General features: G+C 48.2%; 1 protein-coding gene across 3 annotated transcripts in view; it reads left to right on the top strand.

Annotated features, from left to right (window-relative positions):
• Positions 1-25,802, top strand: part of PIANP (PILR alpha associated neural protein) — a 114,621-nt gene that overhangs the window by 87,345 nt on the left and 1,474 nt on the right. The window lies entirely within an intron of this gene.

A 25,802-nucleotide genomic window follows, 5' to 3' on the forward strand; every position in this document is an offset into this window, starting at 1 on the left:
TCAGACTGATGCTGAAGTCTAATTTAGATAATTGTACCCAAACCAAACTGCAGTTTAGGCAAAACTTTGAAAGCCGCATAGCGCATGCTCTTCAGGAGCCGCCGCTACAGAAAATACAGAGAATAAAGACAACTGGATTTTACAACCCCCGGATAGACCTCCTCTCACTAGATCTAGCAGCCGGTAGGGTGTTTGATAAAGTCTCTGCCCAACGCTGTATCCTAGGGCAGCACTTTGCAGAGGGGCAGCATGGAAAGAGTCACCGCTGGCTTGCGCTACACTGTAATGCTGCGTACACACGATCGGACATTGATCGGACATTGATCGGACATTGATCGGACATTCCGACAACAAAATCCATGGATTTTCTTTCTGACGGATGTTGGCTTAAACTTGTCTTGCATACACACGGTCACACAAAGTTGGTCGGAAATTGCGAAGGTCAAGAACGCGGTGCCGTACAACGCGTACGAAGAGCCGAGAAAAATTAAGTTCAATAGCCAGTGCGGCTCTTCTGCTTGATTCCGAGCAATGCGTGGAACTGTGTGTGTCGGAATTGTGTACACACGATCGAAATTTCCGAGAACGGATTTTGTTGTCGGAAAATTTTATAACCAGATCTCAAATTTTGTGCGACGGAAATTCTGATGGAGCCCACACACACACGGATGGAATTTCCGACAAAAAGCTCCCATTGAACATTTTCCATCTGAAATCTGACCGTGTGTACGGGGCATTAGTGTAGCGCCAGTCTTGTGGGGCAGACTGGGCTGAGAGCCAAATAAGTCTATAAGCAACACTTTCTTTTTCACTTTGGATAGAGTAAGAGAGGGTTACAGCCAATTTTTTACCATCCCTGTCCCATTGCAGAGATTTCCCTTCACTTCCTGCCCCATAGCCAAACAGGAAGTGAGAGGAAATCTATGCTAATTAAGGGAATTCATTACCCCCCCCCCCCAGGCCCTCAGAGCTAGTGTCCCCACTCAAAAATTTAAGGGCCTAGCATAAACCGCAAGGGGTGTGGCCTTGACAGGAAGGGGTGGGTTATATTTAAATTAGGGAGTGCACGAGTTTAGTCAGGCCTAGGGCAGCACAAAACCTAAATACACCGCTGGGGGGGGTGCAGCAAACAACCACACATCTCCCCTCCTTGTGAGATACACTTGAGCGTTACTGAGGGACGTAGATAAATTTAAAGAGCTATCATACGGTACCAGGTTCTCTCAGCCGATCCGGCGATACCGTATGAGTGTTGATCCAGGTTGCGTCCTTCAACTGAGCCTCCAGGCCCCTTCAGAGAAACCAGCCTTGTGCACGGTCTTCTCCTGAAGAGTCCTCCCCTGGGGTTCTTCAGTTGTTGGGCCTCTCCCTTTAGATGAGACGGCACCGGACCACCCTTGGATCAGTAGGCCCCGAAATCCACTCGGGCATGTGCCTGCAGCTGCGTTGCCTCAGGCCAGCCGGCCCCGACACTCGGAATGCATGGCTCCGCGAGGGCCATGGGGGTGGGTCAGGAGGACCACCAGAACTGAACAGACAGAAAATCCAAGATGGAACCCGGAACCACGTGGCATCGGTACCTTAAATACCACCCCCCAGAATGCACAGCAGGAGAACACTCCCACTGGGCTGTTTCTGAGAGAACAGTGGCATTCAATACACCCAGCTAAACTGTGTTTCCACTCATGCCGGCGGTGACAGCGACACCTGCGGTCAAGGAGAACCCAGTGCAACCCAGCTGGACTGGTACTGAAACCAGAAATTTTGAGAAATAGCCCCAAAACCCATCTGTGGTTTCGGGAAAATTAACTTTAGAAAAAACCATAGCGCCGTCTCGTCAGGAGTGGGCGCTACACACATATGGGAGCTGTCTATCCAGTCCTGAGATTTACACAGTTCTGCAACAAACAGTGGCGGCTGGTGGATTTTTTTGGGGGGGGGTTGCAGCAAACAACCACCCATCTCCCCTCCCCAAGTGACACACAGCTACCCCCCCCCCCCCCCCCCCCGAGTGGCACAAAACTACCCCCCGAGTGGCATGTATGGCACTTACCCCATCATTGCAGGTGGCAGGCAGCGTGTAGAAGCTCGGCTCGGCCTCGAGTCCGGTCCTCCATGGCGGCTTCCAGCTCCTCCCCTCCTAGGCGTCCAATAGCCCATTTCCTGAGCGATCGGGCGGAGAATCAGTGTTACAACAGCGAATATTGATTCGCTGTTGTAACACACCTGGGTGGGCTCTGAGCTCACTCTCGGCGACCTGAGACCACCCTATATTGAAGCCTATTAGAGCCTCTGACTCTAATTGGTGCTTCAAAAAAACATCCCCCTCCCCCTACATTGGAATCCATGCGCCGGTGTCCTGAAAGGGGCCGGTCACATGGATAGCCGCAACTGCAGTCTCAATGTAAAAGCCCGAGTGCTTTCACACTGAGGCGCTGCGCTGTCACGGCGTCAAAAAAAGTCCTGCAAGCAGCTTCTTTGCAGTGTATTCACCGCTCCAAAAGCGCCCCTTCCCATTGAAATCAATGGGAAACGCCTGCAAAACGCCTGAAAAGCACCTGAAAAGCGCTTTTTGCAGCAGCGTTTTGTGGGCGCTTTTAACTCTTTATTTGGCCACTAGCAGGGGTTAAAAGCCCCCCAATAGTGCTCGAAAAAAACGCTGGTAAAGTGCCGCTAGTTTAAGCGGCGCTTTACGAGCGTTTTTTTCGGGCGCTGACATTATGAAAGGGTTCTTAAAGCACTCGGGGCTTTCACATTGGGATTGCAGATGAGGCTTTTTTCAAGCGCTTCGCAAACGCTTTTTTTAACGCTAAAGCGCCTGAAAAACGTCCCAGTGTGAAAGGGGTCTTAGTTAGGGTGCTATACTGGGCTATTTTGCTTCAACTGTCAGTGTAGAATAATAGTTTAGTGTCAGTCTAGGGATAGTGTGAGTGTAGTGAGGACCATCATTCAGCTTTGTATAGTGTGCAGCTAGAGTAGGGACAGCTCAAATAGATTCAGTGTAGTGTAGAAAGACGGTGTCAGTTATCTTTACATTGGTGTATAGCTAGAGTAGGGACAGTTCAGATAGCGTCAGTGTACGGTTGAACACCGTCTATTTGATTGCATTATTGGCAGTTTAACGCCATATAGTTCTGTGTGTGTTACTGCTAGCTTAATGCCATATTGTTTTGTGTGTGTTACTGCCAGTTTAATGCCATATGTGTGTGTTACTGCCAGTTTAACACCATATAGTTTTGTGTGTGTTACTGCCAGTTTAACACCATATAGTTTTGTGTGTTTTACTGCCAGTTTAACGCCATATAGTTCTGTACGTCACTGTATGGCGCATTATATTGCAGTATATTATAGTGTATCCGTGGAGTGTGTCTTTGTAGTGTGAGTACTCAAATTAAAGTGCACCGCACACCTCTTTACATTGAGTAAAGTTCATCTATGTACAGATTTCAACTTCTTCTTTACATTTGTTTATAAAGCACTGCCCCCTCCCTCTCAATAATGTCTGGGAGGACAACAAGGAGAGGCAGATGTTCCCTTGGCACTGTAAGGGGGGCAGCAACAAATGTGTCCACAGGCAAAGGTGGACGTGGTGGTCAGTCCTCAGGCAGGGGGCATCATTTCCTCTGTTCCGTGAGTTTGCCCCGTGCTATCCAGCCACAGCATGCAGAGGAGGTGGTGGACTGGCTTATTAAACCTTCCTCACCCTCCTCATCCTCTGTCACGCAAGCAAAGACAAGTGTGCCGCCCCCTGCAGTTGCCAGAGTGGATAAAGCTGCCTCCTTGTCCACATCTATTCCTGCCATACCCCCAACATCAGCCATGGAGGAGTCAGCTGAATTTGCATATCAGCCTTCAAAATGGGCACTTTTGTTTTTTTAAGTTCGGGTCCCATTGACTTTAATGGGGTTTGTTATTCGGGTCCGAACTTTTGCGGTGTCCGAAAAGTTCTGGTGCGAAACGAACAGGGGTCCGTTCGGCCCATCCCTACCCAGGACAGGATCCGATCTACCTCGCTTGCCGCAACAAGATTTCTGGTTCCTTCCAGATGACTAATGTATGACACCACCATGGCATTGTCTTACTGAATGTAAATCAGATGACCCTCCAGTAAGATGGTCCAAAGCTTAAGAGAAAACCAAACTGCCTTGTCATGGTTATGCAATAGTTTGTCTGCTTACCTGTTCCCATGTGTTCATCTAGAGACCAGCCAACCCTCACCTGTCTGCTTTTGTAATCCATCCTCTGGCATGGCTCCACCCTAGCTCCTATCAGGGAGCTCTATATTAACCTGTGCACTGCAGGCCAACCCTGCTGATCATCCTTTGTGTATTCCTTTGTGTGTTAGCTTCCTGTTACCTGCCGTGTGTTCTTCTGTTGTTCCGTTACCGACTTTGGCGTGTCCTTGACTATCCCTGTTTGCCTGTGATCCTGACCTTTTGGCGTGTCCCTGACTATTCCTGTCTGCTTGTGGCCCCGACCTTGGCTTTGTCCCTCACCATCCCTATCCTCCTGTTGCCTACTGTGGGTGTGAACTGGGGGACCCTGGGGGTCGCGACCTGGAGCCAGTTGCAGCCAACTCCATCCTCACCACTAGAGGCGTTGGTGAACACCTGCTGGCTCTTAGACTCCGCGCCCCAGGGAATCTTACGCTCTAACCCCAGTGGGATCTGTCCCCCATCTGCAGCAGTCAGCCGTAGGGTCCACAACCTTGCGGTGCACTCCTGATCCCTACGGTGTGCATCTGTCACCTCGCCTCAAGGTGACCTGACATGCCTGAAGCTCCACGATGTTGATCAGGAGATGAGACTTCAACGATGTCCTACACCCTCCCCAGCCCAACAGACTGGTGTCCGTTATGAGGATCCTCTACACGATGGGAAGGAGGGACTTCCCAACATCAGAGCCACCATGTCAGGGACAACCTGGTCCTTGGTGATTGAAAAATGTGTCTGCCTGAGACCAGATCGAATCATCCAATGATGGCAGAATTTTGTGTTGTAGAGGTCTGGAGTAAAACTGGGCACAAGGGACTGCCTTAAAAGAGATGTCCATCAAACCTAGGTGTCACCTGCAAAGAAATAGAGATTTGCACGGAATGATGTCCACAGAAACCAGAACATCTCCCTAGGGAAGGGAGGTGATGACAGAATTGGTAGATCCCATGTGGAACATGTAGACTCAAATGAAGGCATTCAGAGCTTCAAAATTAACGAAATGGCCTCTTTAGGCCTAGAAAAGGTAAGCAGTTTGGAGTAAAAGTACTGGAACCATTTTGTCACAAGAACCGATGCAATGGCCAATTGATCCAGAAGAACTGAGAGGGCTTGATGGAAATCTGTTAATTTGTGATGCAGAAAGGTTGGAGGTAAGGAGCAGGGCCGTTTTTAAGGCAGGGCAAAAAGGGGCGGCTGCCCTGGGCCCTGTCATTGTTGTGGGGCCCAAAGCAGCTGCCTCATACTTGCCAGCTACCCTGGTTTAAATTCCCTCGCCCCTTGAGGTTTTAGTCCTGTGCTGTGTCCCAATATCTCAGTGTGAAGTGCTGCTAATAATACTGCCCAGCTCTGCCCTATTGTTGTGTATGGGTGACTCACCTGCAGACCCTGTGTTTACATGTAAATTATGGGCATTCATATGAAAATAGTGGCGGCATCCATATGTAAATAGTGGCGACATCCATATGTAAATAGTGGCGGCATTCATATGTAAATAGTGGCGGCATCCATATGTAAATAGTGGCGGCATTCATATGTAAATAGTGGCGGCATCCATATGTAAATAGTAGTGGTCGGCGGCATTCATATGTATATAATGCCCCCCTGAGGTCATACACACAGTAATCTCTAGCAACCAATCAACAAGCAGAAATCATGTGCTGTAACCTCTAGTAACTAATCAGTGAGCGGTAATGTGTGCTGTAACCTCTAGCAACCAGTCAGTGAGCGGTAATGATACACTGTAACCTTCATATTATTCATATGTAAATAGTGGCGGCATCCATATGTAAATAGCAGTGGTCGGCGGCATTCATATGTATATAATGCCCCCCTGAGGTCATACACACAGTAATCTCTAGCAACCAATCAACAAGCAGAAATCATGTGCTGTAACCTCTAGTAACTAATCAGTGAGCGGTAATGTGTGCTGTAACCTCTAGCAACCAGTCAGTGAGCGGTAATGATACTGTAACCTCTGGCAACCAATCGCAATAGCTGCCTGATCTGATTCTGTAACTGATTTTGAGGGAGCCAAGCTTAAGGGGGGGGTGGCTGAGGGGTGTTGAGGTTGCAGGAATGTTTCTCAACAGATAAGGAGGGAGAGGAGTTTGCAGCCTGTTCCTTGGGGAAGATGGGTGTTCTTGCCACCAACAGCATCCTTGAAGAGCCGTGTCACAGGGGTTCCTCAATCCAGTACTTTATCCGACTTCATACGAGATGACATGAGACACAGGCGAGAAACGACACAAAAGGCTTCTAGCAAACCGTCACACCGAAAATGTAATGCTACAGCCATTCGTTCCACGCATTCTATAAGCGAGCGATCAGCCTCGGCAGCAGTTAAATCTCTTTTTTAGTCCGACATGGTTTGACAAAGTAGGAACTTTCCACTGCTTATCGGTCGAACCCTTTCATGCCTAAGCCTTAATTCTGCCATTTGTTGCTTACAAGTTAAAATCCGTATTTTTTTTGCTAGAAAATTACTTAGAACACCCAATATTTTTTTTTTTTATCAGAGACCCTAGAGAATAAATTGGCGATTGTTGCAATATCTTATGTCACACCGTATTTGCACAGCAGTCTTTCGAAGGCAATTTTTCTAGGATAAAAGAGACTTTCATTAAAAAAAAACTAAGCACTGAAGTGAGCCCAATTTGTTTGTATCATGTGAAAGATGATGCTACGCCAAGTAAATAGATACCTAACATGTCACGCTTTGAAATTGCGCACACTTGTGGAATGGCGACAAACTTTGGTACCTAAAAAATCTCCACTTTAAAAAAAAAAATAACGGTTACCAGGTTAGAGTTACAGAGGAGGTCCAGCACTAGAATTATTGCTCTCGATCTGAGAATTGCGGAGATACCTCACATGTGTGATTTGAACACCGTTTACATATGCGGGCGCGACTTATGTGTGCGTTTTTTCTTTGCTGTGCGAGCTCGCGGAGACCGGGGGAGCTTTAAAAAAAAAAAAGGGGGGGGGGTTTTACTTATTTTTTTTTTGTCACTTTTGAAAAAAATGTTCCCTCAATTGCAGTTCAAAGTATTCAGATCGCCAAAAACTGCGATTCTGAATATTGTAATTTTTTAAAATTTTATTGGCAGCCAAGTAAACCAGAACTGACGTCGCTTCTGTGTTTACCAGGGCCGGTACTAACACTAAACAATGTTGCAGGGTGCAATGCTGCCTCTAGGGGGTGCCCCGGCCACTGGTGTTTTTAGTCTCTTGTCTCTGCAGCAAGCAACTAAGTCTCAGCATCAGAAGGCAGCCGCCGCTCCGTTCGCGCACAGTGTCAGAGGCACAGTGGCGGCGGAGGACTGTGTCTGTGTCCTGACTTCCGAATAAATAGAAGCAAGCAAACATTCATTGATGGGCGCTGGTAGGCTGCATTGGATGGGCGCTTCATTAAAAAGGTGGGGTATACATGGGTTAGGGAAAAGGGGGTGGAGTCAATGGGGGGGGGGCGGCAAAATTATGTTTCGCCTAGGGCAGTGATGGTGAACCTTGGCACCCCAGATGTTTGGGAACTACATTTCCCATGATGCTCAACTACACTGCACAGTGCATGAGCATCATGGGAAACGTAGTTCCAAAACATCTGGGGTGCCAAGGTTCGCCATCACTGGCCTAGGGTGTCAAAAATCCTTGCACCAGCCCTGTAGGAAACTGGAATGAAGCCATTTGACCAATGGGTCAGGAACAATAGCAATGTTCAGTAGTCTAGCCCAGGTTAAAGGGGCACTCCACTTGCGCTGCTGGTACAGGCTTGTCAGAGCTCTCAGCGGACTGGAGGCAGGAACACTCAGCAGTGCACAGAGCTGGTACAGCGGACAGCCAGTCAGGCACTCAAACAGGACAGGAAGCCAGGATCAGACAGAAACGTGGTCACAGGGTGAGCAGACAGGCAGTGAGGTATCAAATCATGAGCAAAGTCAGGAATGGAGCCAGGGTCAGGAACTGGGGACAAGTCAGGAGCAGAATCCAAGATCAGGTCAGGAACAAGCTGGGTCAGCGACAAGGGAATCGTACAGGATAAACGCAGGACACGGGGAACAGCTGAAGGTCAGTCAGCACAGAACATGGGCATTAGGATCCTTTAAATAGCCTGTTTGGCGCCAACAGGAAATGTGCGTGTGAACAAATGTGCCTTCTTGCACGCATGCGTGCGCCTGGTACCCATTCTCTGGGAAATATCATGTACATATCTGTGCACCAGATGTCTCACAGGGATTGTGTCATGGTTATGCAATAGTTTGTCTGCTTACCTGTTCCCATGTGTTCATCTAGAGACCAGCCGACTCTCACCTGTCTGCTTTTGTAATCCATCCTCTGGCATGGCTCCACCCTAGCTCCTATCAGGGAGCTCTATATTAACCTGTGCACTGCAGGCCAACCCTGCTGATCATCCTTTGTGTATTCCTTTGTGTGTTAGCTTCCTGTTATCTGCCTTGTGCTCTGCTGTTATTCCGTTACCGACTTTGGCGTGTCCTTGACTATCCCTGTTTGTCTGTGATCCTGACCTTTTGGCGTGTACCCGACTATCCTTGTCTGCTTGTGGCCCCGACCTTGGCTTTGTCCCTCACTATCCCTATCCTCCTGTTGCCTACTGTGGGTGTGAGCTGGGGGACCCTGGGGGTCGCGACCTGGAGCCAGTTGCAGCCAAGTCCATCCTCGCCACTAGAGGCGCTGGTGAACACCTGCTGGCTCTTAGACTCCGCGCCCCGGGGAATCTTACGCTCTAACCCCAGTGGGATGTGTCTCCTGTCTGCAGCAGTCAGCCGTAGGGTCCACAACCTTGCGGTGCACTCCTGATCCATACGGTGTGCATCTGTCACCTCGCCTCAAGGTGACCTGACAGATTGGCATAGGGATTTAATGTGAGCGAAGGCACGGATGCATATTGTACTGTTGTTCAGTCGTGTCTGACTCTTCGTGACCTCATGGACCATACCCTGCCAGGCTTTCCTGTCCTCCACTCCCTCCCGGAGCTTGCTTTCCTTCATGTTTATTGTTCCCACGATGCCATCGATCCATCTTGTTCTCAGTCGTCCTCTTCTCCTTTTTTCACTCCATATTTCCCAGCATCGGGGTCTTTTCCAATGAGTCCTCGCTTCCCATTGGGTGGCAAAAGTATTTGAGTTTCAGCTTCAAGGTCCGTCCTTCCAGTGAATTCTCGGGGTTGGTTTCCTTCAAGACTGACTGGTTTGATCTTCTGCATTTTATATATAATTCCTTTAAAGCGGAGTTCCAGCCACAACGTTTTTTCTTTTAAAAGTCAGCAGCTACAAACACTGTAGCTGCTGACTTTTAAAAAGGACACTTACCTGTCTAGGGAGGCTGCAATGTTGCCTGCCCCCCCCCCCCCTCCCTCCCTGATCGTCCATCGGATTTAGGTGCCGCCATTGTAACTAAGGGAAACTGGCAGTGGAGCCTTGCCGGTTTCCTACTGCGCATGTGAATGGCCAGCTTGTCTTCTGGGACACAACACAGGTCCCAGAAGACAAGTGAGGAGGGGGAGGGGGAGCTCTCTGCACAATAGGACATCATGACGTCCTGTGCCGCGGCAGGGGTGGAACAGAAGTACAGTTAGTACTTCAAAAAAGGTACTAAAGAAAGAAACTATATAAAAATATCCAAAAACGAGGGGTGGAGGGCTGGTCTTTAGTTTAAACTGGAGATTCACACAAAAATTGAACCTCCGCTTTTCGGAACCCTCCCCCCCCCCCTCGGCTTTCAGGGGGGAGGGGGGTGCAGATACCTGTCTAAGACAGGTATTTGCACCCACTTCCAGGCATAGACTCCCACCCGTCCCCCCACACGCTGTCTGCTGGGACACACACGGGTCCCGGGGACAGCGCGGACCATTCTCATTGCGCTGCGCAACTCACGCAACGCGCAGTAGGGAACCGGGAAGTAAAGGCGCAACTCTTCACTTCCTGATTCCCTTCACCTAGAATGGCGCCGGCAGCAGGCGAGAGCTGACCGATAGCTCGGCTTTGGCTGCCGACATCGCTGGACTCCAGGAGAGGTAAGTGTCCATTTAGTAAAAGTCAGCAGCTGCAGTATTTTGTAGTTGCTGACTTTTAATACTTTTTTTTTTTTTTTTTATAGGTGGACTCCCGCTTTAAGACCACCTTTCAAAAGTAGGTGGAACGCCCCCTCCCCTCCCCCCTTTTTTTTTTCCAGTAAATTTTTATTGAAAGCATATTGTACAATACAATAAAATGTTGCCAACAGACTTATACAATGCTTATAAACTTGTGACATTACAACAACTTCCGCATATAAAAAGTCGTACCTACAACTATGATCAACTCTTTGAAGTATGTGAAGGTATAGAGATGTCCGCCCTCCCGTATGCGGCTGAGTACCTCCTATCTATTCACACGTGTGTATTATTTCACTCGCCCGCCGGATTAGCCATCTCCATTAGAACCCGGACCCGACCCTGCAGGTTGCCTTTCTTATAAACTCAGGTTCTCAGTGTATTGATTTGTTATCAATATCCTCTGATCAGAAAGGGAAGATATGCAGAAGAAGACACAGTTGGTTATGGAGAGAAGAAAGAAGAGATAGAGGGAGAAGAAAGAAGAGATAGAGGGAGAAGAAGAAAGAAGAGATAGAGGGAGAAGAAGAAAGAAGAGATAGAGGGAGAAGAAAGAAGAGATAGAGGGAGAAGAAGAAAGAAGAGATAGAGGGAGAAGAAAGAAGAGATAGAGGGAGAAGAAAGAAGAGATAGAGGGAGAAGAAAGAAGAGATAGAGGGAGAAGAAGAAAGAAGAGATAGAGGGAGAAGAAGAAAGAAGAGATAGAGGGAGAAGAAGAAAGAAGAGATAGAGGGAGAAGAAGAAAGAAGAGATAGAGGGAGAAGAAGAAAGAAGAGATAGAGGGAGAAGAAGAAAGAAGAGATAGAGGGAGAAGAAGAAAGAAGAGATAGAGGGAGAAGAAAGAAGAGATAGAGGGAGAAGAAAGAAGAGATAGAGGGAGAAGAAAGAAGAGATAGAGGGAGAAGAAGAAAGAAGAGATAGAGGGAGAAGAAGAAAGAAGAGATAGAGGGAGAAGAAGAAAGAAGAGATAGAGGGAGAAGAAGAAAGAAGAGATGGAGGAGGAGGAGGAGGAGGAGGAGGGTAATTGACCAGCCGAGACAGATCATCATGTTACCCCCTAACCGTTTCTTGCTCACAATCTTGGTTTTCATTTTCGTGACATCATTTCCTCATCTGGTAAAGAGAACTTGAAGGCGAGTCAGCAGGACCATATTATGGATGCCAGTTCAGCTTGGTTCCTACGTTTGAGCGTACCGTTTTCCATCTGGTAAATTCGGTCTACCTCCATTAACCATAGGCCAAGGGGGGGGGAATTTTCCTCTGTTTCCAGAATTTCGGGATCAATGCCTTAGTGGTAAGTGGGGGGGGGGGAGGGGTGGTGGTGATCGATTTCCTGTATGATCCTACTGGCTCGTCTGTACAATGGAATAGTACTTTCCATGGGTCATTCTGTATTTTACTACCTTGGATTTTCTCGATCCAGTAAATGATATTGAGCCAATATGACCTGTAGCGGCCATAACACCTTTGTAGGCGGCAGTGGCGTAACTAGAACCTTCAGGGCCCCAATGCAAGAAACCATGAAGGGCCCCCCTGAACCCCAGCCAGGGCCCTTCCCTCCGAGTCCGGTGGTGGAACTCCAGGGAGCGTGGTCACAGGTATGACCTTTGTGAGCCCTGTACTTCCACCACTGGTATCAGTAGTTTTAAATTTTTAGGTGCCTCATTGGGGGACTGTCCCTAGGCAGGATGGGGTCCCTGTCCCCAGAAGAGACGAGGTCCTTTTCTCCGGGGCAGTTGAAGTTACTGCCTCCAGGTGAGAAGGGGTCCCTGTCCCCAGGGGAAGTGGGGGTCCCTGTCCCCACGTGAGAAGGGGTCCCTGTGCCCAGGGGGGAGATGGAGAGGGTATGTAATGGTGTGTGGGGGATGGGGTCCTCTCACTCACATGACCAAGCTGTAGACCGCGCACTCATCCATGTTGGCCTGGGCTCCATCCAGTGTGCTGGACGGGTGATCAGCATATCTCCCAGAAAGACCTTTCATCATCTGTGTATGACGGGGAGGAGGGGGGCTGGCAGACAAGCCTGCAGTGTCCTCCGGGGGGCCCTCATAGGGCTGCACTGCATCTGTGTGCTTAAAGTTTGTTTACCCGGGAGAAGTATGCAGTGCAGTGTGGGCCGGACTCAGGGGGGGGGGGTGGGACTCTGGCTGGGAAGAACAGACATCGGACTGAGCGGCAATGCATGGAGCAGGAGAGGGGTACTCTGAGGAGCCGGCCGAGGACACAGGTCATGCGGGGAATGCACAACTAAAGAGCAGCCAGTGCGATAGTGGAGCATGGAGCTCTGCTAGTCACCCTCCACCTCCAGCCACCCGTGTGCATGGTGCACTGGTACCCCTAGCTGCCTATGCTGCTGCCGGCCATATGTAGAGGGGGCTGCATGGGCCCCCTGCATCACAGGGCCCGGTTGCAACTGCTGCACCCCCTGTAGTTACGCCCCTGGTAGGCGGCCTTGACTTATTGGGCTTACCGGTCACCTCCACTTGGCTTGTTCTTCCGCGTCTAGGGGTTCCCAAGGTTGATACCCAACAACTTGGACGCGACACCAATAAAAGTCCTTTTGAAAGGTTTTATTTTGCAGTAATAACATCCAATAACACAGTCTCTTATAGGAACAGAGGGGAGGGGTGAAGAACTCAGGCACCTTGAACTGCAGATATAACAAAGTCTCTAATATCACCCAGAGAGTAGCCACTCTCAGCTGGGCACTTCAAAGGCCGAACAGATCTCTAGCCAGAGATCATGGCAATCAGAACTTGTAAAATCTCTGAACATGTACAAGTTATACCTTGAAAGTGAACAGGAACCTTTTTCCTGAGTACCGGGAACCTTCTCTGTCTCCTTGATAGTACTGGAAAAGTGTGGATTCGTCAAGGTCCTTCCCAACTCAGCAACCAGGCACTTCTCAGGATGCCACTTGCCGACCCTCCTCCGAAGAGTCCTCCCCCGATCACCTCCATGAACTGCGGTGCCCCTCCAAGCCGAGAGCGCACCCGGACACCCCGAATCCTCCCTCAGTTACTGTGCCTCGGACCAGCTAGTTCCGAGACTCGGGAACAGACGGATCCTCACCCCAGACCAGGCGGGTCTATTGGGGGTAACTGACAGAGGCACGTGGCGGGGTGTCGAACACCCCGTGACCGGGACCCCTCGCCGGGCTTCCCCGGTCCTGGAAAACAAGACCAGACCACACGGGCCTCACAGACTCCTCTCCCCAAACACATGACCTCAACACCTTAAGCACCCCTTCCCAGACTCCTCAGCGGGGCCCGGCACACCCACTGATTGGTTCCGAGAAGGCCGATACCCAAACCGTCCAACCAGGCCTGGTTCTGGCTTGTCATGTGCACCTCACTGTACACATGACCAGGGGTGCAACTAACGATTATTTTCATAATCCATTAGTTGGCCGATTATTGTTTCGATTAATCGATTAATAACCTTAAAAAAAAAAAAACTGTGCTGTATAATTTAGTTAATATGTAAAGTTTTAAAAACAATTTATTCTTAAATATCTCTATGCAGAGGTAAATATAAATAACCAACTCTATGGTTAGGTAGCAAAATATCTAATCCACTCTGAGAATAACAGACAGAAGAGATATACTGTGTATATATATATTAGAGGAGATATACTGTATATACTATTAGAGGAGAGAGATACTGTATATACCAGTACTATTAGAAGAGATATACTGTATATACTATTAGAGGCTATATACTATTAGAGGAGAGATATACTGTATATACTATTAGAGGAGATATACTGTATATACTATTAGAGGAGAGAGATACTGTATATACCAGTACTATTAGAAGAGATATACTGTATATACTATTAGAGGCTTTATACTATTAGAGGAGAGATGTACTGTATATACTATTAGAGGCTATATACTGTATATACTAATAGAGGAGATATATACTTTATATACTAATAGAGGAGAGATATAATGTATATACTATTAGAGGGAATATACTGTATAAACTATTAGAGGAGATATATACTGTATATACTATTATAGGAGAGATATAGTGTATATACTATTAGAGGAGATATAGTGTATATACTATTAGAGGAGATATAGTGTATATACTATTATAGGAGAGATATAGTGTATATACTATTATAGGAGAGATATAGTGTATATACTATTATAGGAGACATATAGTGTATATACTATTAGAGGAGATATACTGTATACACTATTATAGGAGAGATATAGTGTATATACTATTATAGGAGAGATATAGTGTATATACTATTAGAGGAGATATACTGTATATACTATTAGAGGAGATATAGTGTATATACTATTAAAGGGTCAATCTAGTAAATATCATCAGACTCCTTAACTTTAACCCCATTTTGTTACTGGCCGATTAATCGATTATGAAAATAGTAATCGATTCAGTTCATAATCGATTAGTTATTTTCATAATTGATTAATCGATTAGTTGTTTCAGCCCTACACATGACCAGGCAGAACTTCTAACACAGCCCAGCCAAACTGATGTCCCCCCCCCCCCCCACCTCCCTCCGGTGCTTGTACCGACTCACCGCTTCCATCGGTGAGTCGGACACAGGATTCGCCGGCGCCCGGATGATATCACAGAGATTTCCGGGGCGGACCAGATGGTCGCCGGAGTCTCTATGATCGTTCGGAGGCCGGGCGCGATGTTATGACGTCACGCCCGGCCTCTGCATTCAAATAACGGCGCCGCCTCGGCTGGGAAGCCAGGATCGTTTTTTTTTATTTTTTTTTTTTTTATTCCAGGCTTCCCAGCCTAGAGGTGAGATGTGGGGTCTTATTGACACCCCTCCCCCCCAAATATCACTGTAAATAGATCCGGTCGTGCCATATTCCTATTACAGGGGATGTTTACATTCCTTGTAATAGGAATAAAAGTCATCAATTTTTTTTTGTGTCAAACTAAAAAAATAAAAGTAAAATTAACAATAAAAAAAATTATTTCTCCGTGAGCTCGTACGCAGAAGCGAACGCATACGTATGAAAACGAGGCGAGAGCAGTAATTCTATCTCTAGACCTCCTCTGTAACGCAAAACATGTAACCAGTAAAAAAATTTCAAGCGTCACCTATGGGGATTTTTAAATACCAAAGTTTGGCGCCATTCCACGCGCGCGTGCAATTTTGAAGCGTGACATGTTGGGTATCTATTTACTCGGCGTATCTTCATCTATCACATTATGCAAAAAAATTGGGCTAACTTTTTTTTTTTTTTTTAAAGCATGAAACTTTTTTTTCAGAAAAAAAACCTGTTCGAAAAATTGCTGCGCAAATACCGTGCGAGATAAAAAGTTGCAACGACCGCCATTGTATTCTCCAGGGTCTTTGCTTAAAAAAAAAAAAAAAAACATATATAATGTTTGGGGGTTTCTATGTAATTTTCTAGCAAAAAAAATGATGAATTTTACATGTAGGAGAGAAATGTCAGAATTGGCCTGGGGCGCAAAGTGGTTAAAAAGTTTTAACTCCGATACTTTAGTATGTTTCTAAACAGTGTGGCACGTTTTCACTGAGAATAAAAAATCCTGGAAAACAAGACCAGATTTTTTTTTTTTACTGGTTACATGTTTTGTTTTGAGGAGGTCTATGAATAGAATTATTGCGCTCGCTGTAACGTTCGCGGCAATACCTCACATGTGTGGTTTTGCACACACCGTTTTCATATGTGGGCGGGACTTACGTATGCGTTCGCTTCTACGTACGAGCTGACGCGGACAGGGGCGCTTTAAAAAAATTATTATTTTTTTTTTTAATTGTTAATTTTACTTTTATTTTTTTTTGTTTGACACAAAAAAAAAAAAAAAAAAATGATTACTAACTGGGTTTGGAGTGAATTCTCAGTGAAAAAAAAAAATGAATCCTGAACTTTATAAAATGAAAAAAGCCAACAATTGTGTGTGTTTTTTTTTTTTGTGTGGAAAAAGTGCTGACAGCATGTAAATAACTTGATATAAACCATTGGAATCTATAATAAGAGGATCTATCAGTTGGGAGGCAGGTGTCTCCTGACAGGGCTGGCGCAAGGATTTTTGACACCCTAGGTCAGTGATGGCGAACCTCGGCACCCCAGATGTTTCGGAACTACATTTCCCATGATGCTCCACTACATTGCAGACTGCATGAGCATCATGGGAAATGTAGTTCCGAAACATCTGGGGTGCCAAGGTTCGCCATCACTGCCCTAGGCGAAACCTCATTTTGCCGCCCCCCCACTGGCTCCACCCCTTTTGCCCTGCCCATGTGACAGAAGGGGCCCGCTATACAGGAAGCATTGGTTCTGCTTCCTCTAGCACTGGCTCCGGTGCTGTGCTGCACCTCTAATTACACTACCGGTCAGTTAGTTACATGCTTCAGCCTGCAGAGCATGCAAACGCGGAGGGAAACCAGCAGCCGGGCGCCCCTAGGTAGCAGTAGGGTGCCCACGTGTCCCGGATTGCCTGGGATTGTCCCGCAATTCGCATTTGTGTCCCGTGTCCCGGGCACCTTCATTCCGGGACAATACAGTGTCCCGGAATGAAATGAGGACACATAGCCCCCCTAATAGAAGATAGCTAAACTGCTTACTAGGGCCACCCCGCCTGGTGTCTAGCGACCAGTGATGTCACATTCGCTCAGAGCAAGGCCGAGGGGAGCAAGACCTTTACCCAGTGCTGCCCTTAAAAAATTAATGGAACCTGATTGGAGCAGGTCAGAGGGGCACTGGGGCTGGGGACAGTACAGTAATAAATGAGGCTGACAAAGTGGAGCCCTGCCCTGGGGGGCAATAAAAAATTAGGCTGACAAGTGATGGGGGGGGGGGGGGGGCAATAAAAAATGAGGCTGACAAGTGGGGGGGGGGGGCAATAAAAAAAATGAGGCTGACAAGTGGGGGCAATAAAAAATGAAGCTGATAGGTGGGGGGCAATAAAATGAGGTTTACAAGTGGGGGCAATAAAATGAGGCTGACAAGTGGGGGCAATGAAAAATGAAGCAGACAAATGAGGGCAATAAAGTGAGGCTGACAAGTGGGGGCAATAAAAATGAAGCAGACAAATGAGGGCAATAAAGTGAGGCTGACAAGTGGGGGCAATACAAAATATATATGTAGAGAATGTATACCATCTGTCTAAACTGGTGACCACTGTTTGCTTTTGTTTTTCCCAAAATTGTCAAAAAAAAATATCAAAAATCTGCTTTTTTTTTTGGGCTGGCACGAGGGCGTGCGCGCTGGGGGGGGGGGGGGGTGTCCCTGAATGGCAGTTTCGAAATGTGGTCACCCTAGGTAGCAGTGCGCCCTAGGCGGCTGCCTAGTTTGCCTAGTGGTAGCACCGGCTCTGCCTACTGAAGTGGAGGACGCACTCTGAGCCCTAGAATGAGGAATTGATGTAGGGATACAGAGTATAGTGTAATGCGTAAGGTGGAGGGTCCGTCGTATATAGTCTGCTATACAAATCAACACGGACAATGCAGGTAAGACAACGCTGACAATAGAGCCCGTTGATAAATGGCCTCCAGCAGGGGCGGACTGACAACCCATGGGGCCCCCGGGCAATAGAAGATTATCGGTCCCCCAGGCAATCAGACATTATGGTGCCACACGGTATACACAAACACACACACACAGTATACAATCACAGTATACACAGACATGTTTCTATTGGCTGAGAAGGTACTGGAGAGGCGGGGCAGCTATAATCTCGGGATTTTTAGACCAAAAGGATGTCAGTAAGGGACATTTCAGAGACAGATGTAAAAAAAACCACAGATTTTTCCATACTTTCCATGGTTTTACTGAGGCTGGCAACCCTGATGGGGCCCCCTAGTGGCACGGGGCCCTCAGGCAGTGCCCGAGTGGCCCAATGGTCAGTCTGCCCCTGGACTCCAGATAGTAGGAGGTTAATTGTCCCCGCCTATACTGTATGTTAGGCGGACTATAAAAACTGTACACTGTTTTGCAATAATGCCAAGGCCTTTAATCTGTACTGGCAAAAATTCAATAAACATTATTGAAACTAAAAAGACGATGTATCATCTGGCAGAAAGGTCATTACATCATTTATAACTGAGAACCAGTTGGCAGTGCCAATATTAAAAAAAAAAAAAAAAGCTGGGTGACGCACAGATTGATGTTTTTATAAAGATATTTTAAAATAATTTTTTTGCGGGCACACGTCCGATTCGGCCTTAGACACTGTTACAGCTGATTATGTGGTGAATCATCACATCGGACACTGAGGCTTATTTTTCTCCTATCCTCCCTTATTGTTAGATTCGCTGCCGCCTTTTTTTGGCTGAATCGGGTGTCATGGTGATGGCCGCACATCCGTTTTTCATTGGCCACAGCGGTCAGCTGATTAGGCGTATAAAGCGGGTGGCTTGCGTCACGCCGCCGCCCCTTGGGATGAAACGGGCGGAAACCACGTGACTGCGATCGCGACGTCACCCGTGTCCTTACACGCTGATCCTCGTGGGAGCACTTTGTTTAAAGGGGTTGTAAAGTTAATTTTTTTTTTTTTTTTAAATAACAAACATGTTATACTTACCTCCACTGCTCGTTTTGAACAGAGTGGCCCCAAACCTTCTCTTCTGGGGTCCCTCGGCGGCTGTCTCTGCTTCCCCCCCGCAAGTACTTCTCACGTTCATGCCAGCTCCCTCGCATGGTGAGAAGCACCTGCGGGCGCGCTCCCGTGATACAGCCAGCGGTAGGGATGAGCTTCGTGTTCGAGTCGAACATCGGCTGTTCGCCCGTTCGGCGAATTCCGAACGTTATGGGCTGTTCGCGCCAAATTCGTGTGGCGCTCACGGCCCACAATGCACTGCGTCATCGCAGTGCATTGCTGGCTCATAATTGGCCAAGCATGCACTGTGACCCCGCATGCTTGGCCAATCACAGCGCCAGCAGCGAGGAGAGCCATGATTGGCCACAGGCAGGATGCCTGTGGCCAATCATAGCTCAAGCTGTGTAGTGCACGCCCCACACTATATAAGGCCGCCAGCGCGGCGGCCTTGTGTAGTGTGTTGGCGTCTGAAGCAGTTAGTGGGTGTTCTGTGTACCTTCAACACAGTACACACCGATCGTTATCGGCCGATTTTCGATCTTGCTGTTGTGTAGTGGTTGTTGTCTGCGTGCCCTGACCGCAGTATACACCACTATATTCACCCCATCTATATAGCTAGTGATCTATCTTTAATAATAGAGCTTGCAGTCAGTAGTGTTAGGAGATAGTGCGTGCTGTCTGCGTGCTCTGTACCCAGTACATACCGCTATAATCCACCTACATAGCTCTTCTCTATTTGAGCCCACTTGCCATCTGCAGGAGTTATTGGAAGTTGTGTGTGCTTCCAGCACAGCACAGTATACATCTGTATATACCCCTTTAACTCTGCTGTTCTATAAAAAAGGCATCTGCAGGAGTTAGTGGGTGTTGTGTGCCTCCAGCACAATATACACTACCCAACTGCTGTTTTACCCAACTCCCTTCAGGCCATTACCATGTCTGGAAGGCCAGCAAGGAGAGGCAGACAGGCGCGAGCCGATAAAAGAGGGCAAGCAGGCTCTGTGTCTAGAGACAACAGTGCTGGTCGTGGACGCGGTGCATTGTCATCAGCACGTGGCCATGGGACACGCTTGTCCTTCTTTTCGGCAGCTGGACATGTTGAACCGCAACATGCCAACGACTTGGTAGAGTGGATGACCAAGCCCTCTTCATCCTCCTCATCCTCTCTCACCCAGTCTCAGGGTAGTAGAAAAGCAGCTGCCAACACATCGTCGTCCCTCCTCTCAATGTCATCATCAGTGACTCCTTCCCTAGACCCACCACGTCCTCCTATGGAGTCTCCTGAACTCTTTGAGCACAGTGTTGGGTACATGCTCCAGGAGGATGCCCAGTGTTTGGTGGGCTCTGATGATGACACTCAGCTAGAGGAAGGCAGTAGCGTGAGCGCAGAGAGAGGGGATGCTCAAGAAGGACAGCAATCTGGCAGTCATGTTCCACAAGCTGCAGCATACTGCCAGGTTTGCTCCAGTGATGAAGAGGGAGGGGATGATGAGGGCACTGACTCCACATGGGTGCCTGGTAGGAGAGATGAGGAGGCACATGTCCAACGAGGCAGGATGCCCTCCGGGGGCCAGCTTAGGGGCAGCACACCGCAGAGCTCCGCCTGTGCAGGGCGCTGCCTCTGCGTGTTATTATAAAAGTTCTTTGGTGTGGGCCTTTTTTGAGACGAGTGCATCAGATCGCACCGCTGCTATTTGCAACATATGTCTCAAGCGTATCTCACGTGGCCAAAACATCAGCCGCTTGGGCACCACATGCTTGACCAGACATATGTTGACCTGCCATGCAGCTCGTTGGCAAGCGTACCTCAAAGACCCACACCAAAGAACAAAGCGGACCTCTCCTTGCTCCTCATCAGCTGGCATCTCCAACCCCACTAGACCTTCAGTCCTCTCTGAAACCTGCTCTGAGAGGAACGAAGGTGTAGAATTAGGTGTGTCACAGCCAAGTGCTTCCGGGAACTCTGCTAGCGGTACACCCACGTCCGATTATAGCAGGAAAATTTCCCTGCCCCAGCTGCTGGACCGGCGAAAGAAGTTCACTCCCAGCCATCCACATGCCCAGCGGTTGAATGCTAGCTTGGCTAAATTGCTAGCACTTCAACTGCTGCCTTTTCAGTTGGTAGACTCGGCCCCCTTCCGTGAGTTTGTACAATGTGCGGTTCCTCAGTGGCAGGTCCCCAAACGCCACTTTTTCTCACGGAAGGCGATTCCGGCTCTCTACCGGCATGTGGAAGGCAATGTCCTTGCCTCACTGGACAGGGCAGTCAGCGGTAAGGTGCATATTACCGCTGACTCATGGTCCAGCAGGCATGGACAGGGACGTTACCTGTCTTTCACGGCCCATTGGGTCACTCTTCTGGCTGCTGGGAAGGATGCAGGACAAGGTGCAGTAGTATTGGAGGTTGTTCCGCCACCACGCCTCCAAAATGCTACTATTGGTTGTGACACACCTCTCTCCTCCACCCCCTCCTCTTCTTCTTCCTCCATGGCCTCTTCCAGTGCGCTGTCCTCAGAACCAGCGGTGCTCCGTAGGCGTTCCAGGGGCTGTTGGGGGCGAGCGCGGGACTTTTGAGGGGTCGGGTAAGCAAAACAGGGGGGCTGGCCGGCACTGTGAGATGTTTTTTCACCTTAATGCATAGAATGCATTAAAGTGGGGTGCCCCCAAAAAAAAAAATATTTAAAGTCAGCCGCTACAAATACTGCAGCTGCTGCCTTTTAATAATCGGACACTCACCTGTCCCGGGGTCCAGCGATGCGGGGGAACGAAGCCCCCCCTCCTTCCCGGCTCCGCTCGCAGCGCCGGCATTCTTACTGTGGGTACCCGGCTGTGAAGTCACCCACTGCGCATGCGTGAGCAGGCGGCGGGCGCCGCGATACGCCGCACAGTCATCTGGGACACGTGCGGCGCGAGGGGAAGTGATGTCACCAGCCCCGGCAATGAAGAAGGCAGACTACTAGGGACCCCCTAGCAACAGGCATTTAGAGGTGAGTAAAAACATTTTTCAATTCTTTTTTTTTTTTGTTTTTTTTTATGAATTTTGAGCTATTTTTTTTTTTTGGTGGCAACACCACTTTAAGGTGAAAAAATATTTACCTTTACAACCCCTTTAAGATCCGCCATTTATCCTTAGCACTGGGGCAAGGTGCGTTTTATGTGAGTGCACACTTTTACTTTTAAATAAAATCTTGTCTTAGCAATCAGAGAGCACTAGGTTTTTTTGCTTTCATTACATGTGTTATGTCTGGAAGAGAACTATGATGATAAGCCTGAGATACAGCAAGCTCCACAGTTGATACCAGCGATTGGGTCCGCTAATTTATTCCCTGAAAGGGGCCGCTGTATTTGACCTGACTGATTTACTCGGAGGGTCCATCTCCTGGGGTGAGCGGCCATTACTATCGGTGGGGGAGGGTGTCGCTCCAGTCACCATACCCGATGTGTAGATCACCTGACTCGCTGGATGTCTCTGGGCTTCTCCGCTGATTTCATCGTTTTCTCGCTTTCACTTTAAAGTGGTTGTAAAACCCCCTCCCCCACAACTTTGTCCCATGTAAATCGGCATAAAAAAGCCCTAATGAACACGGCTTGTAGATATCTCCTTACTTGCTTAGTATTGTTGTAATCCTTGTTGTTCTGTAGAATGACGTCACTGAGCATGCCCAGATCTCCCCTGATTTACGGCACACTCTCTCTATGTCTTATCTATCTGTTATCAGGACTTCCTACGGCACAACACTGAACTCTGCTAATCACTCAGAGCTTCCTCCTACACACCATGTGACCTCACATACAGTGTAAACTTGGCCATTACTGCAGTTTTATCAGCTGAAGCTGATAAGAGTGACAAAGGGAAATATTAGACATCGGCACAAGTAAATAATATGAAATAAAACAAGTCAGCTATGAACAGGGAAGCAGGGTTGCCATAGAAACGTTGGATTGAGAAGGAGGCTTGGTTAACAGTACAGGAAGTGCTCAATGTAAGGGCGGAAATACACCCCACTGTGGACTCAGAAAACAATACTTAAGATGGCGCTGCCTCACCCCTGGAAACAAGTTTTTTAAAGTTTCTTTAAACAGTAAGTAATATGCAATATGGGCTGATTACAGTGGCTATAGTCTGATAATGACTTATTATAATGGACTGAATCAAAAGAAGCATCAGACTGGGAGAGTTTACTTCCTCTTTAACCACTAGAGGATCCACGCTATAGCCGAATGACGGCTACAGCGCGGACCTCCTTTGCCGGGACGACGTCTATTGACGTCGTCCCGTGCACGAGCGGCCTGTGTGCCCCCTGAGGGGCGCACGTGGCGCACTCTGTGATCGGCGAGTCTATGAGACTCGCCTGATCACGGATCGGAGCAAGGGGTCGATCCCGACCCCTTACCACCTGATCAGCTGTCAGCCAATGACAGCTGATCATGTGACACAACAGAGCCGGTAATCGGCTATTTTTCCTCCTCGCGCTGACAGCGCGAGGAGAAAAAAAGAAAAGCCGATCACCGGCGGCCGTGATCGGGACATCAGTCCCGATCAAGGCCAGCTTATCAGTGCCCACCTGCCCCCTGCCAGTGCCACCTAATAAAAAAGTGCCCCCCATCACTGCTCATAGTGCCACGCATCAGTGACCACAGTGCCACCCATCAGTGCCCAAAATCTGCCTCAACAACAGTGCTGCACCCCAGTGCCACATATCCATGCCCATCAGTGTCATCTACCAGTGCCCATCAGTGCTCAGCAGTGCCACCTATCAGAGCCACCTATCAGTGCTACCTATCAGTGCCCATCAGTCCCATGTATCAGTGGTACCTATCCGTGCCCCTTAGTGCCACCCATCCGTGCCACCCATCCGTGCCACCCATCAGTACTGCCTTATCTGTGCCTATCGGTGCCACCTTATCTGTGCCTATCAGTGCCCACCAGTGCAGCCTATCAGTGCCCACCAGTGCCGCCTCATCAGCGCATTTCAATGAAAGAGAAAAATTACCTGTTTGCAAAATTTTATAACAAACTAAGAAATTTTTTTTTATTTTGCATCTTTTTTTGTTTGTTTAGCAAAAAATAAAACTCCGAGCTGTAATTAAATACCACCAAAAGAAAGCTCTATTTGCGGGAAAAAAATGATAAAAATGTCATTTGGGTACAGTGTTGTATGACCGCGCAATTGTCATTCAAAGTGCATCAGCGCTGAAAGCTGAAAATTGGTCTGGGCAGGAGGGGGGTTTCAGTGCCCAGTAAGCAAGTGGTTAAAGAGAATGGACTGTTCTTTGTGTTTTAGTTGAATTATCCGCGCTGTACTGCTTTTTTTATATTTAACTATTTTGGGATTTGGCCCTCAGTATCTCAGCTGCAGTTTGCGTAAGGTCCGGTTCACACTGAGGCAGCACGACTTACAGCGCGACTGCCTCAGGCGACCTGGACGCGACCGCTGCGGCGTCTTGCAAAACGACTTCTGTATAGAAGTCAATGCAAGTCGCCTGAAGTCGCCCCAAAAGTCGTACAGGAACCTTTTTCTAAGTCTGAGCGACTTGAGTCGCTCCGATTAGAAAGGTTCCATTGCGCAGAGCAGGGCGCGGCTTGTCAGGAGGCTAAGTCGCCTGACGAGTTGCCCCTGTGTGAACCGGCTCTAAGACCCCTTTCACACTGGGGCGCTTTTCAGGCGCTTTAGCGTTAAAAAAAAAAGCACCTGTAAAGCTCTTGAAAGAAGCTGCAACTGCAATCCCAATGTAAAACCCCCGAGTGCTTTCACACGGAGGCGCTGCGCTGGCAGGGCGTCAAAAAAAAGTCCTGCAAGCAGCTTCTTTGCATCGCTTTTGGAGCGGTGAATACAACGTTCCTAAAGCGCCCCTTCCCATTGAAATCAATGGGAAGCGCCTGCAAAACGCCTGAAAAGCGCTATTGGCAGCAGCGTTTTGTGGGCGCTTTTAAACCTTTATTTGGCCACTAGCAGGGGTTAAAAGCTCCCCAATAACACTCGAAAAACGCTGGTAAAGCGCTGCTAGTTTAAGCGGCGCTTTGTGAGCGGTTTTCAGGCGCTGACATTGTGAAAGGGCTCTTAAAGCACTCGGGGCTTTCACATTGGGATTGCAGATGAGGCTTCTTTCAAGTGCTTTACAGGTGCTTTTTTTTAATGCTAAAGCGCTTGAAAAACGCCCGAAAAATGCCCCAGTGTGAAAGGGGTCTCACACGGGGCGTTTTTCAGGCGCTTTAGCATTAAAAAAGTGCCTGTAAAGCGCTTGAAAGAAGCTGCAACTGCAATCCCAATGTAAAACCCCCGAGTGCTTTCACACGGAGGCGCTGCGCTGGCAGGGCGTCAAAAAAAAGTCCTGCAAGCAGCTTCTTTGCATCGCTTTTGGAGCGGTGAATACAACGTTCCTAAAGCGCCCCTTCCCATTGAAATCAATGGGAAGCGCCTGCAAAACGCCTGAAAAGCGCTATTGGCAGCAGCGTTTTGTGGGCGCTTTTAAACCTTTATTTGGCCACTAGCAGGGGTTAAAAGCTCCCCAATAACACTCGAAAAACGCTGGTAAAGCGCTGCTAGTTTAAGCGGCGCTTTGTGAGCGGTTTTCAGGCGCTGACATTGTGAAAGGGCTCTTAAAGCACTCGGGGCTTTCACATTGGGATTGCAGATGAGGCTTTTTTCAAGTGCTTTACAGGTGCTTTTTTTTAATGCTAAAGCGCTTGAAAAACGCCTGAAAAATGCCCCAGTGTGAAAGGGGTCTCACACGGGGCGTTTTTCAGGCGCTTTAGCATTAAAAAAGTGCCTGTAAAACGCTTGAAAGAAGCTGCAACTGCAATCCCAATGTAAAAGCCCCGAGTGCTTTCACACTGAGGCGCTGCGCTGGCAGGGCGTCAAAAAAAGTCCTGCAAGCAGCTTCTTTGCAGCGCTTTTGGAGCGGTGAAT

The sequence above is a fragment of the Lithobates pipiens genome, unplaced genomic scaffold, assembly GCF_037356315.1.
Source record: "Lithobates pipiens isolate NorthernLeopardFrog02 unplaced genomic scaffold, aLitPip1_a1.2 Scaffold_47, whole genome shotgun sequence".
Classification (NCBI taxonomy): Eukaryota; Metazoa; Chordata; class Amphibia; order Anura; family Ranidae; genus Lithobates; species Lithobates pipiens.